The 16,950-nt window shown below is 37.2% G+C and overlaps 1 pseudogene; it reads right to left on the reverse strand.

Moving 5' to 3' along the window:
- Nucleotides 1-1,348: 1,348 nt before the first annotated feature.
- Nucleotides 1,349-15,402, reverse strand: LOC140514715 (ADP/ATP translocase 3-like; annotated as a pseudogene).
- Between the last annotated feature and the right edge of the window lie 1,548 nt (nucleotides 15,403-16,950).

The following is a 16,950-nucleotide window of genomic DNA, read 5'->3' on the forward strand; positions in this document are numbered from 1 at the left end:
GAAAATTGTTACTATCTTTTTATCATTTATCAGTTGGGAAATGACTCTTATTTTTGTAAATCTGACTCAGTTTTCTACATATTTGAGAAATTAAGCCTTTAGCAAAGAATTCTTTTCATAGTACTATTGCTAACTGTATTTCCCTCCATCCCACACCACAATTTATTCTATTTTCTCTCTTCTTTCACAATTCTCAACAGTGTTCTGTTTTGTACAAGCCCTTCCCCAAATCTGTGCCTCTTTCTATCACTCCCTCCCTTATTTTATATCCTTTCCCTCCGTACTTTCCTCTAAGAGGAGATAGATTTCTATATCTAATTGAATGCTTATGTTATTCCCTCTGTGAGCCAGTTCTGATGATAGTAAAGTTCACACACTCCTTCTCACTCCTCCCACTTTGCCCTCCACCGTTAAAGCTTTTTATTGCCTTTTTAGTGTGAGGTCATTTACCATATTCAGCCTCTCCTTTTCCCTTTCTCCCAGTTCCTTTCTTTCTCACCCTTTAACTTAAAAAAATCATCTCTTCATATTCAACTCACAACTGTGCCTTCTGTCTATAGACATGCATGACTATGCATGTTCTTCTAACTGCCCAAATATTGAGAAAATTCTTGTGAATTGCAAGTACATTACTCCCACGTCTGAATGGAAACAGGTTATCCTTATGAAATACTTTATTATTTCCCTTTCTTTTTTTTTTACTTTTTATGAATCTCCTGAGTATCATATTTGAAAGTGAAATTTCCTATTCAGCTTTGGTCTTATCAGAAATGCTTGAAAGTCCCCTATTTCATTGAATATCAATTTTCCCCTAAAAGACTATACTCAGCTTTGGTGGGTAGGTGATTATTGGTTGTAATGATAGCTCCTTTGCTTCTAGAATATCTTTGTTTAGAGTCTTCTGTGTATTTATTATTTATCAGCAAAATGCTCAACACATCATAATAATTGTCAAATAGCTGTGTGAAATAGTATATATAGTGCTTAAGTACAAATGGGACACATGATTTTTTAAATAAATACTTAAAGACAAATTTGCAGTCTTACAAAAGAGCATTTAAACTAGAAGATTTAAGTTGATCTGCTTCCTTGGACCCACAGAAACTGTTATTTTCCCAAAAATCAATAGAATCAATATACTGAATCATCATCAGTTCCACTGTGTAAATAATGGATCACAATAAATGAATCCCTTTTTCTAAGAACTTTTTTCTGATTCCCCTATAAACATCATCTGCCCTGGATAAAAAGACACCAGGAATTTCTTGAAGGTCAGTGGTCCAAAATGCTAAGTGTGGTTAAGTATTCTACATGACCTATATTCGCTGATTCCTTAGTTAGGATGTACTTAGATTATTTTCTTCAATTCATCATACAGGACAAGCATGAAACCTCCACCAACTCCTCTAAGAACATTGGACCAGTTACCCTTGAAGAAAGCTTTGCCATTCTCATCTTTAGCAGTTTTCTTCCAGCAGTCAACTGTCCCAGTGCACATGATATCAGTTCCTTTGCTCCCAGACTGTGTCTTCATTTGCCACCTTACTGTGTAAAAGGGATGAGACTACGCCTTCCAGAGCAGTCACTGATTGTACAATCATCCGACTTATTACAATATGAGTGTTTTTCAAATCTTGGAGCATATCTTTTGCTATATCATAGATGCCAAAGGAAGTTGCTCTGTAGATAATGATACCATGCACTGAGATATTGAAATTTTGATAGAAGCCACGGATTCCATCAGACTTGGTGATTTTCAGAAGGTAGCCTCCTAGGCCTTTGAATTCTCTCTCAGTGACAGATTTCCCAATATCAGCTGCCATTCGGGTTCTCACCAAATCCAAGGAGTGGACAAAGCATAGAGAAGTGAATCCAGCTATAACAAAGGCAAAATTGCCAGCAAAATACCTCCAAAACTATGTGTGCTTGTCCATTCCTCCTCAAAACACCTGCTTATACTTATCCTTAAAGGCAAAGTTAGGGGCATAAGTGGGGAAATATGCCATGACATTTGTTAAGTTACCCTGCCAGAAGGAAAGCACCCCTTGTTTCTTTGGAATTTGGACTACACAATCTACTATGCCTTTGTACTTCTTATTTGCCATTTGGGCACTTTTGTTTTTTATGACATTCTTCACCTCATTGGCTTTTGGTACCTCTTTTTACCATTTGGCCTAATCTATTTTTAAGGTAGTATTTTCTTCCATATTTTTTGTCTCCTTTATTAAGCTGATGACTTGTTTTTATGATTTTCTGTTATCATCTCATTTCTCTTCCCAATTTTTCCTCCACCTTTTTTTACTTGATTTTCAAAATCCCTTTTGAACTCTTCCTTGGCCTAAGACAAATGTGTATTTTTCTTGGAGGTTTTTGATGTGGGAGCTTTGACTTTGTTGTCTTCTTCTGAGTGTGTGTTTTGAGCTTCCTTTATCACCATCATAACTTTCTACGATCAGATTTTTGTTGACTTTTAACTCTATGTTAAAATAGGGTTCTGGTTCCAGGGCTGAAGACACTCTGTCCCAAGTTTCAGGGGTTATGTACAGCTCTTTTCAGAGATACTTCTATGGACCTGTAAGTTTTCAGCCCTTCCAAGGTGATATGATCTAGAGAGAGGTGTTTACTCCTCTCCTGGCCTGTGCTCAAGTGTATGAGTGACCACAGGCATTATTTTCTGCCCCAGAACTGTGAGAAAAGTCCCTGCTCAACAGTAGCTACAAACTCTGGTATGGTAGTGTTTCTCCATGCCCTAGGACTGCCACCCAGATTCTCAAACTAGTTCGGAGTATGGGTAAAACAACAAAACCTTGCATTAAGTCTGGCAAAGAGACCCCTGTAATCTTTTTCTGATTAGTTGTTTTACTCTCTTACTCTCTGTGGACTGAGAGCTCCAGAAGAAGCTGCTGCTGCTGCTAATTCAGGGGCTCCCAATGCCTACTCTGGTTTGCTGGAGCTAGGGCTGTGCTGATATGGCCTATGTTAGACTGTGCTCTTATCTCTCCCTCAGGTACAACAGACCTTTCCTGTTGATCTTCTAAATTGTCTTTGACATCTGTGATCTGAGAGGTCTAGAAAGTACCATTGCTGCCCTGATTCATTTGCTCCAAGGCCTACTATTGGTTTGCTGAGCCATGACTGCTCCTCTCTCTCAATCTGGTGCAACAAACTTTTCCTACTGCCCTTATAAATTGTCTTTGGCTGGAAAGTTCTTTCGTTGTTTCTTTTTGTGACCATTCTATAATTTTTTAGATTCATTATTTAAAGGTATTTAAAGGTATTTAGAGGAGTTTGTGGGAGAGTCCCTGCCTTTACATTGTCATCTTTGCCCTGTCTCTTAGTTGTACTTTCAGCAATAGAGCGTTATGTGTGATATATTAACTAATTTTTTTTCTACCTTAAATTTAGATGTCTATACACACACACACACACACACACATACACATATATATGTATGTTTGTTTGGGTTTATATGCATGTACAAATATATATGCACATACACACATATATAAGCACACACATACATGCATATATACATGTGTGTATGTGTGTATATATACATGTATGTATGTATGTGTGTGTGTGTGTATGTATATATATATATATATATATATATATATATATATATATACATACACATGCATCTGCAAGGCATTTGGGTTCCATGTTGTAAAAAACCTCATAAATTAATTATACTACTTGAAAATCATTTTGACTTATACTAGAAACCAGTGAAGATTACTTGATTCCTGATTAAAAATTGTGGTAGTGGCATTTCGTGTCAGATGAAATTTCTAAACCTCATAAACTGCTGATATGAATTGATGATTCATCACATTCCATTTTCTTTCTCTAACCTCCAACGTGTAGAGAATAACTTGATTGTGTTCTCTTTTTCTCTCAACTAGGAGTGAAATTCATAGGTTTCACAAACTGAAACATACAACTTAATGAAAACTACTCTAGCAGAGGTCCTGATACTCCTGGGAAGTGAATTTGGCATTTAGGGTCTCCTTCTTCTCTTTCATGCTCATTAGAGCATTGGAGTGGCAACATTCAAAATAGTACCTTTTTAAACTGAAATATTTATTGGAGATCCATGCTGTGTTTAATTTTTTGATGATCAGTACTTATGGTCAAATGATCATAGAATCTGAGGTAGAAATTATATCAGTCCAACTCCTTCAATTTATAGAAAAGGAAACTGAGCCACAAAGAAGTGATTTTTTCCAGCATGTCCCATTTGTTTCTGAAGTCAGATTTGAGGCAAGATTTTCCAGATTCTAAATGCAAAATCCTTTCTATTATACCACATTGCTTCAATATTTAAGCACTCAGAGAATTTTACTTGATAGAGAAAAGAGAATTCATCTTCCAGACTCAGAATTGTTCATTTTCAGGTCTCTAGTCAGGCATTATGGTGTATTTAAAAGAGCACTGAATTTTGAATCCAAAGACTTGGCTTTAAATCCTGAATTAGTTATTTTTTAGTTGCCTGACATTGAATGGTTTTCTTAATCTTGATGGATCTAGTTTCCTCATATGTGAAATGAATAAGTTGCTCTAGCCTATATCAGTAGTTCCCAATTAGTGATGCATGTACCACTAGGAATTCACAACAATGTTCCAAGGGCTCTTAATAAAAAAGATAATTACAAGCACTTTAAGTAGTAGAAATATCATGAGTGTATATTAAATTATTTTTGTTGCTGAAAGAAGTTCATTTAACTAACACAAAAGCAAAAACATTGGGAATCACTGAACTAAATGATCTCCAAGATTCCTTAAAGTTCTAAATCCTAGAAGTGATATTTCCCTTTCATATACTCAACCATTAAAATATGATCAATAATAATACAAGAAAGTTCTCTCTCAAGATTAATTCCAAAATTCTTCCCATGTGCCAAATATAAGTACCAATTCTAAAGTATTGGTAAGATGAAATAAATATAATCATCCCTCCATCAATTATTATATTAAAATTCACAAACCATAAATATCAATAAATCTAACCTGTATTTTATTCAACTCCAGTATTTCTCTGATACTCATTAATTCATGAAATTATAGCTTATAAACCACCACTTTATTAAATTGAATGTCTCCATACAGAGACAATATCAGTGGACTGAAGGAAAAACAGAAGGGTGTTTACTCTTCCTCACTGGTTGATCCACCATAGTTTAACAATGATCACCTTTTGAAGTGCCTTCCTTGTCCTTTCATACTAATCACAATTCTCTGGCATGCACGTTGTGCTCACCAATTATGACATGCTAAATCTCTGTTTAATTACATTAATCACTTAGCATGCTATTCTCCAAATGAGTCACCTTTGGTGTTAATTCAGAAATATTACAGAGAAATAAAAATAACTGGGGTTGAAAGACAATCTCTTCAAAAAGTATGTTCTTTCAGAACTTAATCGAATATTTTCACTCTCATCATCAACACTCCTTGCACAGGATTAAAAGAGAAAGAAATATTAATTTAATATTGGGACATGTGAATAGCTTGTTTGTGATGTCAAATTCCAATACCCCACTGTGCTAATTGGCTGCCTGTTGAGTCCAAAGAAATTACTACCAAAAGGAGTACAATGTCTATTACTGTTCGAGGAATGACATTAAAAAAGTCCTGCTGTATATACTTGTATTACTATGCAATGAATGCAAATGTGCAATAGGATGTTTGTGGTTGAAAAATTTAGAAAAGTAGGGATCTAAAATAATGACAGAAATTTTCAGGGGACCTAATATAAATTCCTCATCACAAGCTAGGAACCTTTGGAAGTTAATACTCTTTGCAATACAAAAAGAGAAATTTAATTACAGCACAACACATCCCAAGCACAGAAATGTGATTAATATCAAGAGATTAATATCAAAGAGGTATCTTTGGGTGTTTGTTTTCACGGTAGCCTTTTGTATCATCTAATTCTTAAATAATAAGGTGATAACTTAATAGAACCTCAGGGTTCTGAAAGAGTTAATGAAATATCATGTTGGCTTCTGTCTTTTTCTGAACCAGGTAACATCCTTTTACAATATTAGATTTTAATAGATGAATTGAATACATAAAACAGAACTATCCTTAGTAGGATTATAGAATTTAGAGCTAGAAATCATCTTTGAGATTTTCCCATCTAGTTCCCACTTTTTAAAAATTTTTTGCCTGCAAATTGTAAAATAAAGTTCAGTGCCTCTATGTATAGCTTCTTCAGTACCACTGTATTAAAGCTTATAGGACAGGCAGCTGTATTGGGCATGAAGTCAGAAATACCTGAGTTCAAATCTTACCCAAGACAAGTACTGGTTTTGTGATGCTTGGCAACTCACTTACCTTCTCAGACATTACATTCCTCATCAGTAAGATGAGGGGATGGGATTTAGTGACCTCTGACATCACTTCCAGGTCCAAGATTCAAGAAGTTTAATGTGAAAATAATGTCTATTAGCAGGCAAATTGCTACTCTGAACTTAATTCAGATTGACAATAAGAAAGAGGTTGGTGAAGTGGAAGCAAAAGGAAGCTGGAGGGAAAGTTACCATGTCATATTAATTCTAACTTACAAGACCAACTTTTTAGCAATCCAGATGTGTTCAGACAAACATAAACACCGATGAAAAAGCTGCCAAAAAGAAAAAAAAATGATGCAACTCAGTAAGATTGTCTCTGAGGCCAAGTGTTTGAGGAAAGAACATTGCATCTAAGGCCCTATCAAACTCAATAGTAGAAAAATCAAAGATATCAACAATTGTATCTATTTAAGGAACAAGCAAAATTCCTTTGAGAAATGGCAAGAATTCAGTACAAGGGACAAGATAAAAACAAAATTACTGCTGAGTGTCAATATTCAGTGTAAACAGGGAGAAGATTCCATGCTATATAGAATCATATATAGTCAAGTCAGCTAATAGATTATAACATTCTATTAGTAATTCAAATACCAATGGAAAATAGGTAATATCTCCTTATGTCACCAAACTTGAAATGAAGAAATAAGACTAATGTGACAAGGAATGGTGATAATTTGATAGCACTAGGGGAAGCGAGCTAGATAACAAACACTTAAAACTAAAAGACAACCAATTGATTGACCACAAGTTATCAACAGGTAATCCAAAGTTTTGTGGTTTAACTCTTTGGCCAGAACTGGAATATGCACAGAGATGGCCAGGTTGGTTAAACATTTTTCTATATCTATGGGGCAAGAACAGTCACAACAGAACTAGTCATAATTTAGGAAGTAAGTCCCATGAGAACAGCCTAAACTGGGGGAAAATAAAAATGAAATCTATCAGATTTATAATATGACTATCTGCCACCGTGATCAAAACCAGAAGTAATGGGGAATCACTGAAGATATTTTTGAGTAGTGCAGTGAAATCATCAGATCTGTATTAGGTTTTATACAAATTTGTGAAGGAAGAAGTAAAGGTAAAAGTAAAGAGATGAAGTGGTCCTTTAACAAGGGACAATATTAAATATATGCTACAGAATTTAATAGCAGTAAAATTACCAAGAGGTAAATTGATTTGGCTAAGGGATGTTGGGCTTGGAGTAAGGAAGACTTATCTTCTTGAGTTCACATCAGACCTTGGACACTTACTAGCTCTGTGATCCTGGGTAAATCACTTAATTCTGTTTACCTTAATTTTCTCATCTATAAATTGAAGTTTTTTAAAAAAGGAATTGACAAGTCATTCCAGTATCTCTGCAAAGAAAACCCCAAATGGGGTCATAAAGAGCCAAATACAACTGAGAAATATCTGAACAAGATGGACTTGGGCATTCTTTTCCAACTTAATTTATGGTTAATGGTATATGTTTGTGTGACAATCTCTTTATACAAGAAGCATATTCTATATAATAATAATAATAGAAATCATAGCTAATTAATATAATAAAGGGATTCCAAATCTGTAAATTTAGCCTAGTTAATACAATAATCTAATCATTAGTGTTATACAGCTATAAATGTAATCTTCAGTTGTGAGGAAAAATATTTAGGTGACAATGAACACATCTCATTTTTTGGCACAAATGTAAAGGTAGATAAGTTATATAACAAAAACAACACAGGAAATTGTATCAGAGGGCCTGTCCCTTAGTAGATTAGGAACTGTGAATAAGTCTATTTATTTCTCCAAATTTAATTTTTTATCATTAAAATGGTCATAATTCAACTTATGCTTGCTATCTCCTTGAATATTTTTTAAAACTAACAATATGAGGAAAAAGGATTTATTAAAAATATTTTATGTACAAAGCACTGCACTAAGTGATGAGGTTAAAAACAGTAAAGTGAGTCTCTGATCTCCAGAAGCACTCATTGCAATGGTAGAGACAAGATATATGAAAAGTTTCAAGTACAAGTCACATGAAAAATCTCATCTTCCTTAGGGCATAGTGATAAAACAGATGGTAAGGCCTGTATCTACTTTCATGTCATTTACAATGATAAAAAACCATATCAGTTTCTAATGCTGAAGAATGTGACAATGCCAAGGACATAAATGGCAAGGACTTTCTTTTCTGTGTCTTCAGTAACTGAGGCTATACCACCAATAGGAAAAGCCTCCATATTGTATTTCCACTGGGGTTATTTCCCCAAGAAGATGACTATGGGCACTGGAATGCTATTCCCAAGAATCTAAGGGTTTGGAGTTCTCAAGATGGTGGTGTTTCAATTTGCTTTGCATATGCTGCCTGCTGAAGGTGATAGTTGGTTGTCAGTTGATGAAAATGGCTGGCCTCTTCTCAAGAGTTACTTCCCAAGATGATGATTGTGAGGGCTGGACTAGAAGCAAGATCATAGTTCTGGAAGGAGATAAGGTGGATGAATTCTGACACTCCAGAGCTTCCCAGACTTAAGGCTTATTGTTGGCAACTGGTCATCAGAATATGAAGGATAAGATTAGCCAAGATGGCAGAGTAGAAAGACACATGTATGATAGCTCTGAAACCCACAGCCCATAAAATACCTGTAAAGAACTCCCAACAAATTCAGGAGCAGCAGAAGCCACAGAACAAAGGAGTGGAGGAAATTTCTGTTCCAGAGGGCCCTGAAAACAGACACCAAAGGTCCATCATGCCCTGGACCCAGAGTGGAGCCCAGCCCTGCTTTGGCTGCGCGGAACCAAGAGGAGTAGATCGGAGCAGGCTTCGGGGATGGAATCCCCAGTGGCCGTGCAGGTTCCTCCATTCATAGGTGCTGAAGGTTGTTGAGAGGGTCTCTTTGGCTGGTCAAGAGGGGAGTGGGGTGTCCCCATAACTCATGCCCCCTCGGGAGGCAGCAGCAGAGGCAGTAGCAGACCAGGGCTCCCCAAGCAGGCAGGAGCTTGGATCCATTGTTGAAGGTCTCTGCCTAAAGCCTCTGAAGGAACCGAGCTCTGTGAGGCGGCCCTTCCCCCCCACCTGAGCACCTGAACTTAATCTCACACTGAATAGCAGCCCCACCCCTGCCCCAAGCCCTGAGGCTGGGAAGCAGAATTTGAATCTCAGACCACAAGTGCTGACTGGGCAGATCTGGAGGCGAGGTGGGGGTGGACAGGACACTCAGAAGTCAAGTCACTTGCAGGGAAAATGCCCAGAAAAGGGAAAAAAAATAAGACCATAGAAGGCTACTTTCTTGGTGAACAGGTATCTCCTCCCTTCCTTTTGGATGAGGAAGAACAAGGCTTACCATCAGGGAAAGACACAGAAATCAAGGCTTCTGTATCCCAAACATCCAGAATAAATATTCCATGGGCTCAGGCCATGGAAGACCTCAAAAAGGATTTTGAAAATCAAGTTAGAGAAGTGGAGGAAAAACTGGGAAGAGAAATGAGAGAGATGCAAGAAAACCATGAAAAGCAGGTCAACACTTTGCTAAAGGAGTCCCAAAAAAATGATGAAGAAAATAACACCTTGAAAAATAGGCTAACTCAATTGGCAAAAGAGGTTCAAAAAGCCAATGAGGAGAAGAATGCTTTCAAAAGCAGAATTGGCCAAATGGAAAAGGAGGTTGAAAAGCTCACTGAAGAAAACAGTTCCTTCAAAATTAGAATGGAGCAGATGGAGGCTAATGACATTATGAGAAACCAAGAAATCACAAAACAAAACCAAAAGAATGAAAAAATGGAAAATAATGTGAAATATCTCATTGGAAAACAACTGACCTGGAAAATAGATCCAGGAGAGACAATTTAAAAATTATGGAACTGCCTGAAAGCCATGATCAAAAGAAGAGCTTACACATCATCTTTCATGAAATTATCAAGGAAAACTGCCCTGAGATTCTAGAACCAGAGGGCAAAATAAGTATCCAACGAATGCACTGATCTCTGCCTGAAACAGATCCTAAAAGATAAACTCCTAGGAACATTATGGCCAAATTCCAGATTTCCCAGGTCAAGGAGAAAATATTGCAAGCAGCTAGAAAGAAACAATTCAAGTATTGTGGAAATACAATCAGGATAACACAAGATCTAGCAGCTTCTACATTAAGGGACTGAAGGGCATGGAATATGATATTCCAGAAGTCAAAGGAACTAGGACTAAAACCAAGAATCACCTACCCAGCAAAACTGACTATAATAGTTCAGGGAAATAAATGGTCTTTCAATGAAATCAAGGACTTTCAAGCATTCTTGATGAAAAGACCAGAGCTGAAAAGAAAATTTGACTTTCAAACACAAGAATGAAGAGAAGCATGAAAAGGTAAACAGCAAAGAGAAGTCATAAGGGACTTTACTAAAGTTGAACTGTTTACATTCCTAAATGGAAAGACAATATTTGTAACTCTTGAAACTTTTCAGTATCTGGGTGGTTGGTGGGATTACATACACACACACACACACACACACACACACACACACACACACACACACACACATGCGCGCACACACACAGAGGCAGAGAGCACAGAATGAATGGAATAGGATGGGATTATATCTTTAAAAAATGAAATTAAGCAGTGAGACAGAAATATATTGGGAGGAGAAAGGGAGAAATGGAATGGGACAAATTATCTCTCATAAAAGAGGCAGGCAAAAGACTTTTTAGTGGAGGGAAAAAGAAGGAAGGTGAGAGAAAAACATGAAGTTTACTCTCATCACACTTGACTCAAGGATGGAACAAAATACACACTCATTTTGTTATGAAAACCTATATTACAATACAGGAAAGTGGAGTAGAAGAGGATAAGCGGGGGGGCGGGTTGATGGAAAGCAGGGCAATGGGAGGAGGGAGCAATCTGAAGTCAACACTCTTGGGGAGGGACAGAATCAAAAGAGAGAATAGAAGCAATGGGGGGGCAGGATAGGATGGAGGGAAATAAAGTTAGTCTTACACAACATAACTACTATGGAAGTCATTTGCAAAACTACACAGATATGGCCTATATTGAAATGCTTGCCTTCCCAAAAAGAATGAGTGGGGAGGGAGGGATGAAGAGGAGTTGGAACTCAAAGTTATAGGAACAACTTCTAGTACTGTTCTTGCTACTAGGAAATAATAAATACAGGTAATGGGGTACAGAAAGTTTTCTTGCCCTTCAGGACAAAAGAGAAGATGGGTACAAGGGAAGGGAGGGATGATAGAAGAGGGGGCAGATTGGTGATAGGGGCAATCAGAATGCTCGGTGTTTTGGAGGGGGGAGGGTATAAATGGGGAGAAAATTTGGAACCTAAAATTTTGTGAAAATGAATGTTAAAAGTTAAATAAATAAAAAAAGAATATGAAGGATACATGAGAAATAAAAAATTAGGAAAAAATGAAAGAAGCAAATTTATTTAAACAAATATGCATAGTAAATATATGTAATACAAAAACACTATCAACAAAACTGAAAGTGAAATGAGAAACATGTTGAGAAAGCTTTGCAGAAAGAAAATAGTAGAAAGAAAAAGGTAAGGTTTCATTTGGGAAAACTGCTCTCTCTCTCTCTCCCTCTCTTTTTTCTGTCTCCTCTTTCACACACACACAAACATGCACACACAATATTTTTTATTTAAATATTCTCTGTTATGCTTTGTGGCTTTGATTCATGGAACATTGAAATCAAAGAAGAATGAAAACAGTCAGATTTATAAAATTAATGATTACAGTTGTTTTTATAGCTTTCCTGAAAGCAAGAAGGTATGGGGCAGCTGTATCCTTGGAGTAAGTGGTGTAATATAAAGAGGACAGGGAGAAAGCAAAAACTGTCCATTTTTATTTTACTTCCATCATTTCTTTCAAATGGGAAATAATCTTTCACCTAATAAATATAAACTAAATATAGTAAAGAGGAAAGCAGTGAGAAAGATACAAAACTGTAGTAAGAGGGGATGTGACAGCTTTTATTGAGTTTCCATTCTTTAAATGAGGGCAGTTATCTCCTTTGGTTACTTCTTCAGTTAGCAAGCAGAGAAGCAGAGCAGAGAAGATCAGCATATCTTTACATACAGGAATATCATTTCTTTAACAATTCTTTTTTGCTAAGATTTTAATTTCATTCTAAATATGAATTTAAACATTTCTTTAAGTTTTTGTTTCATTACTTCTAGGAATTCTTATTCATCCCTGATGTCCAAGCTGTGTTTTTCTTTGAGGTTTTGCTTACCATTGTTTGGGAGGCATTCCCTTCCATTAATTAAGTTTTGCGTCTTAGAGGCAGAACCAAGATGTCAGAGTAAAGGTAGATAACCTGAGCTCTCCCTAAAATTTCTCCAAGTACCTTTTTAAATAATAAGTCTAAATTAATTCTAGAGTGATAGAACCCACAAAAATATGGAGTAAACCAATCTTTCAGCCCAAGACAACTTAGAAGATTATCAGGAAAAATCTGTTGCATCAGTTAAGAAAGGAGCAGAGTTCAGAACAGGTCATACAAATACAAACCAAGCCGTAACAAATCACTAGTGGGCCTCAAGTGATTGAGTCAGTGGTAGCAGTGGTGGTTTCCAGACTTCTAGCTCTATGGATTGTGAGATTAGACAATTGTTCAGTAAACTTAGAGAAGTCTCTTTGCTTGCCCTGGGGCAGGATTCTATTGCTTTGCCTATACTTGGATCTGGGTCATGATCCTGGGTCTTACTCCCAGTGTATTAGCACGGTAGAGCTTGTGGCCCAAAGGGAGGAGGGACTCTGGTCGCTATTCCAGGATTGAAAAGAGTTCTTGTAGTCACTCATAAATCAGTGCACAGTACAAAATAGCAGTAAACACACTTCTCTTACATCATACCACTTTGAAAGAGCCAAGAATTTACAGATCGCTCAAATTACCTGTAACAGTAAGCACTTCAACAAACACAGGGGGGCTTGCTATCACAGGTTCATAGATCTGCATTCATAAAAGGAAAGGTAACTTCTGAGGGATTAACAATCACTTTCATCAAGCAAATGTATTAATCCTTTAGACAAGCACATATATCATTCACCTAGTTCAGGGGAGTTAACACCCTGAACCCCAAAGTAATCAACAGACATGGTTTCCTCTATCTGACCATAATTCAACAGACAGGTACAGCTGTCTGACCAGTTACCAGAGAGGGAAGTGTGACATCTGGGTCCTCAAAGACAAGGGTTCTTTAGCAGCTTCCCAGAGTCCTCATCTGGTCCAACAAACACTTTTAAAAAAACTAAATCCCAAAGTAAAATCTCACCCTCAGAGGTTTTATGCATTTTTAGAGCCAGAGGGCATAACTCTCTGATCCAGTGCCTCAATAGTAAAAAATAAAAGTTACTTGGGACCCTCCTACAAAATATCTCCCCTAATCAAGCTTCCAACAATGGTTAAGCCCATCAATGGGTGGGAAAGATACTCCCCAGTCACAATTGAATAGCAGCATTATACTTCTTGATTATACCAAAACAAAAAACATCAAAAGAATCTATTTTACTTGACATTACATTATCTCTGAAACTAGTTGTATAATAAAATGTAGAAATTTGAACAGTGCCCTTCCACTTTGGAAGTAGAACTCCACATTAGCATAGAGTTAAAAGTTAAGAAATAAGCTAGATTGGGGTACTCAAAATGGTGGAGAAAAGTCAGAAAGGTGCCTGAGATTTGTCCAGTTTCCCTCTGAAACAATATTAAATCAAGCCTCTAAACAGATTCTGGAGTAACAGAACCCACAAAAGACTGAATGATAAAATTTTGTAGTTTAGGATAACTTAGAAGGATTTCAGAAAATGTCTGTCTCTTTGGGTAAAAGGGGAGCACGGAGAGAATTTTGAGAAGATGGCCTAACAGGTCAAAAAATTCCAAGCTCTCCAGATTTCCCCCACCAACAAGATAATAATAGCACCTCAGGATGAACATAGACAGGCAAAAACAAATAATAGTAAGTGCACAACAGTGGTCCTCCTGAGAAAGTGGAGGTGATCTGAAGACCTTTGTCACTCTCACATCTTGTCTGTCTCTTCTCCTTACAATCACATAATCTATTAGATGCCAGCGTTTGCTGCGAGGGTGCATCCATGAAGTTTTATTGTATTTAGGTAAATGGAAGGCAGCGTTGGTGATGAGGTCATGTGATGCACAAGTCTTCAGCAGTAAATTACCTTTGCTGTTGCTGTTTCCAACTCCATTCCTCCCTAGGACTCCCTACCAAGTCTGGTAGTCTGAGTCTACTCTAGCACCCAGTATTATAAGCTTGTCATCTTTTGGCACATTGATGATAAGGATCTCTAGGTCTTCATAAAATTTTTCTTTGACTTCATCAGGGTTTGTCATGGTGGGAGGATAAACATTGATGATGGTGGCATGGTGTTTTCCTGTGAGTGGCAATCCCTATTGTCATGTACCTGTCATTCACCTGCTTGTCATTCACCAAGGCATACCAGCTTGCTGATTAGATTAGTTTTGATTGCAAAGCTCATGCCAGCTTCACAGCACTCTCCATTGCTGTGCCCACTCCAGAAAAGGTGGGTCCAGATCCAACTTCAGTAAGCTGGCCTTCATTTGCCAACCTTGTTTCACTCAGGGCTCTATTTGAATGGAATATCTGTTGAGTTCTCTTGAAATAAGAGCAGTTCTTTCAGATCTACTGGATTTTGTGTTGTCTATTTGTGTGAGCACGTTCCAAGTGCTGATGGTAAGACAAATCATCTTTGCAGATGTTTCCGTACATTTTTTTGTGTTTCAACTACATAATGGGATTCCCCTCCTGCTGTAGTAATCATGCCATGGTTGGGTAAGGAGACATTGTTTAGGGCACGTTTTCTAGCCCCCTTCCTCACACCAGGAGGTGAGCAGTATGATATTTAAAAGGCTGCTCAGATACCCAAGGGGCTGCCGAGTCCCACTGCTGCTTCCAGTGAGATAGGACCCTATGGCCTGGGCCGCCTGTGTACAGGGTTGTGACCATAGCTCCCAGTGTATCTGCTCCTGCTGCTTCATTACTTACCTGTCACCATAGGACTTTTAGGCATAATAGTGAAATGATATAGGTGATGCCTTTTGATTTGTGCATAAATAGGATTTAAGTGAGGCAGAGTTGCATAAAGCTGTCAGTCTCACTCTCTCCTTCTGAGTCATCATAGTCCAGTGGCAGGACAGAGTCCAGATGAATGGTGATGGCTCAGGATACAGTGGATGACTTGGCATCTTCAGTGTCTAACCAAGCTCTAAGTGCTCCATATCACCTGCTTCATCTACCTTCATGGCCGTTGGAATAAATTGTTCTCATCTGCCCATTCCACCACATGAAGTCTTCACATGCTTGGGGTAGACACCCTTGCTAACTCACCAATGGGTGTGAGAACTCTTGGTTACCCTCAACATGGTTTTGTCTGTCTGCAGAAATAGTTTACTGTGGTGTGGCTGCTGTGCATGTTACAGCTTCTTGGAGGTTCAGGTGAGAGTCAGGCAGAACAAGTGGTCACCAAAGGTGGAAAGAGTTCCAAAAAGGGCTTGGTAGCCATCACACCAAAGGTACTTGTGCTCCCTGAACACACTCTACACCCCAAGCATTTCTAACACCATACTGAATAACAGTCATGATATTGGACATCCTTGTTTCACCCTTCATGTTATTGAAAATGCATGTGGCTTATCCCCATAGCATATAATGCTTACTGGTTTTAGGCAGATACTGCTTATTATCTTATGGAAATGCCATTTATTCCTATGCTTTCCAGCATTTTTAATAGGAATGGGTGTAGCATTTTCTCAAAAGGTTTTTCTGCATCTATTGAGATAATCATGTGGTTTCTGTTAGTTTTGTTCTTGATATGGTCAATAATGCTAATAGTTTTCCTAATATGGAAAAAGTCTTTCATTCCTGGTATAAATCCTACCTGATCATAATGTATCATTCTTGTGATAAGTTGCGCTGTTCTTTTTGCTAATGTCTTACATAAAATTTTTACATCTACATTCATTAGAGAAATTGGTCTATAATTTTCTTTCTCTGTTTTGACTCTTCCTAGATTAGGCATCAGAATTATAGTTGTATCATAAAAAGATTTTGGTAAGACTTCTTCTTTGGAAATTTTCCCAAATAGTCTATACAGTATTGGAATTAACTATTCTTCAAACGTTTGATAGAATTCACTTTTAAATCCATCTGGCCTTGCAGATTTGTTTTTTTTTTTTTTTCCTATGGAGTTCATTGAAGGCTTCTTCAATTTCTTTTTCTGAGATGGAGCTATTTAATATTCAACTTCCTCTTCTGTTTATCTGGGAAATTGGTAGTTTTTAAAATAATCATCCATCTCATTTAGATTACCAGATTTATGGGCATGCAGTTGGGCAAAGTAATTTCTAGTTATTGTTTTAATTTCCTCCTCGTGAGAGGTCATTTCACCCTTTGCATTTTTGATACAGGTAGTTTGGTTTTCTTCTTTTTTTTTCATCAAATTGACCAAAGATTTATCAATTTTATTGTTTTGTTCATAAAGCTAGCTCTTACTTCTATTTATTAATTCAATAGATTTATTAATTTCAATTATATTGATCTCTTCTTTGGTTCAGTATTT

The sequence above is a fragment of the Notamacropus eugenii genome, chromosome 7 (genome assembly GCF_028372415.1).
Source record: "Notamacropus eugenii isolate mMacEug1 chromosome 7, mMacEug1.pri_v2, whole genome shotgun sequence".
Lineage (NCBI taxonomy): Eukaryota > Metazoa > Chordata > Mammalia > Diprotodontia > Macropodidae > Notamacropus > Notamacropus eugenii.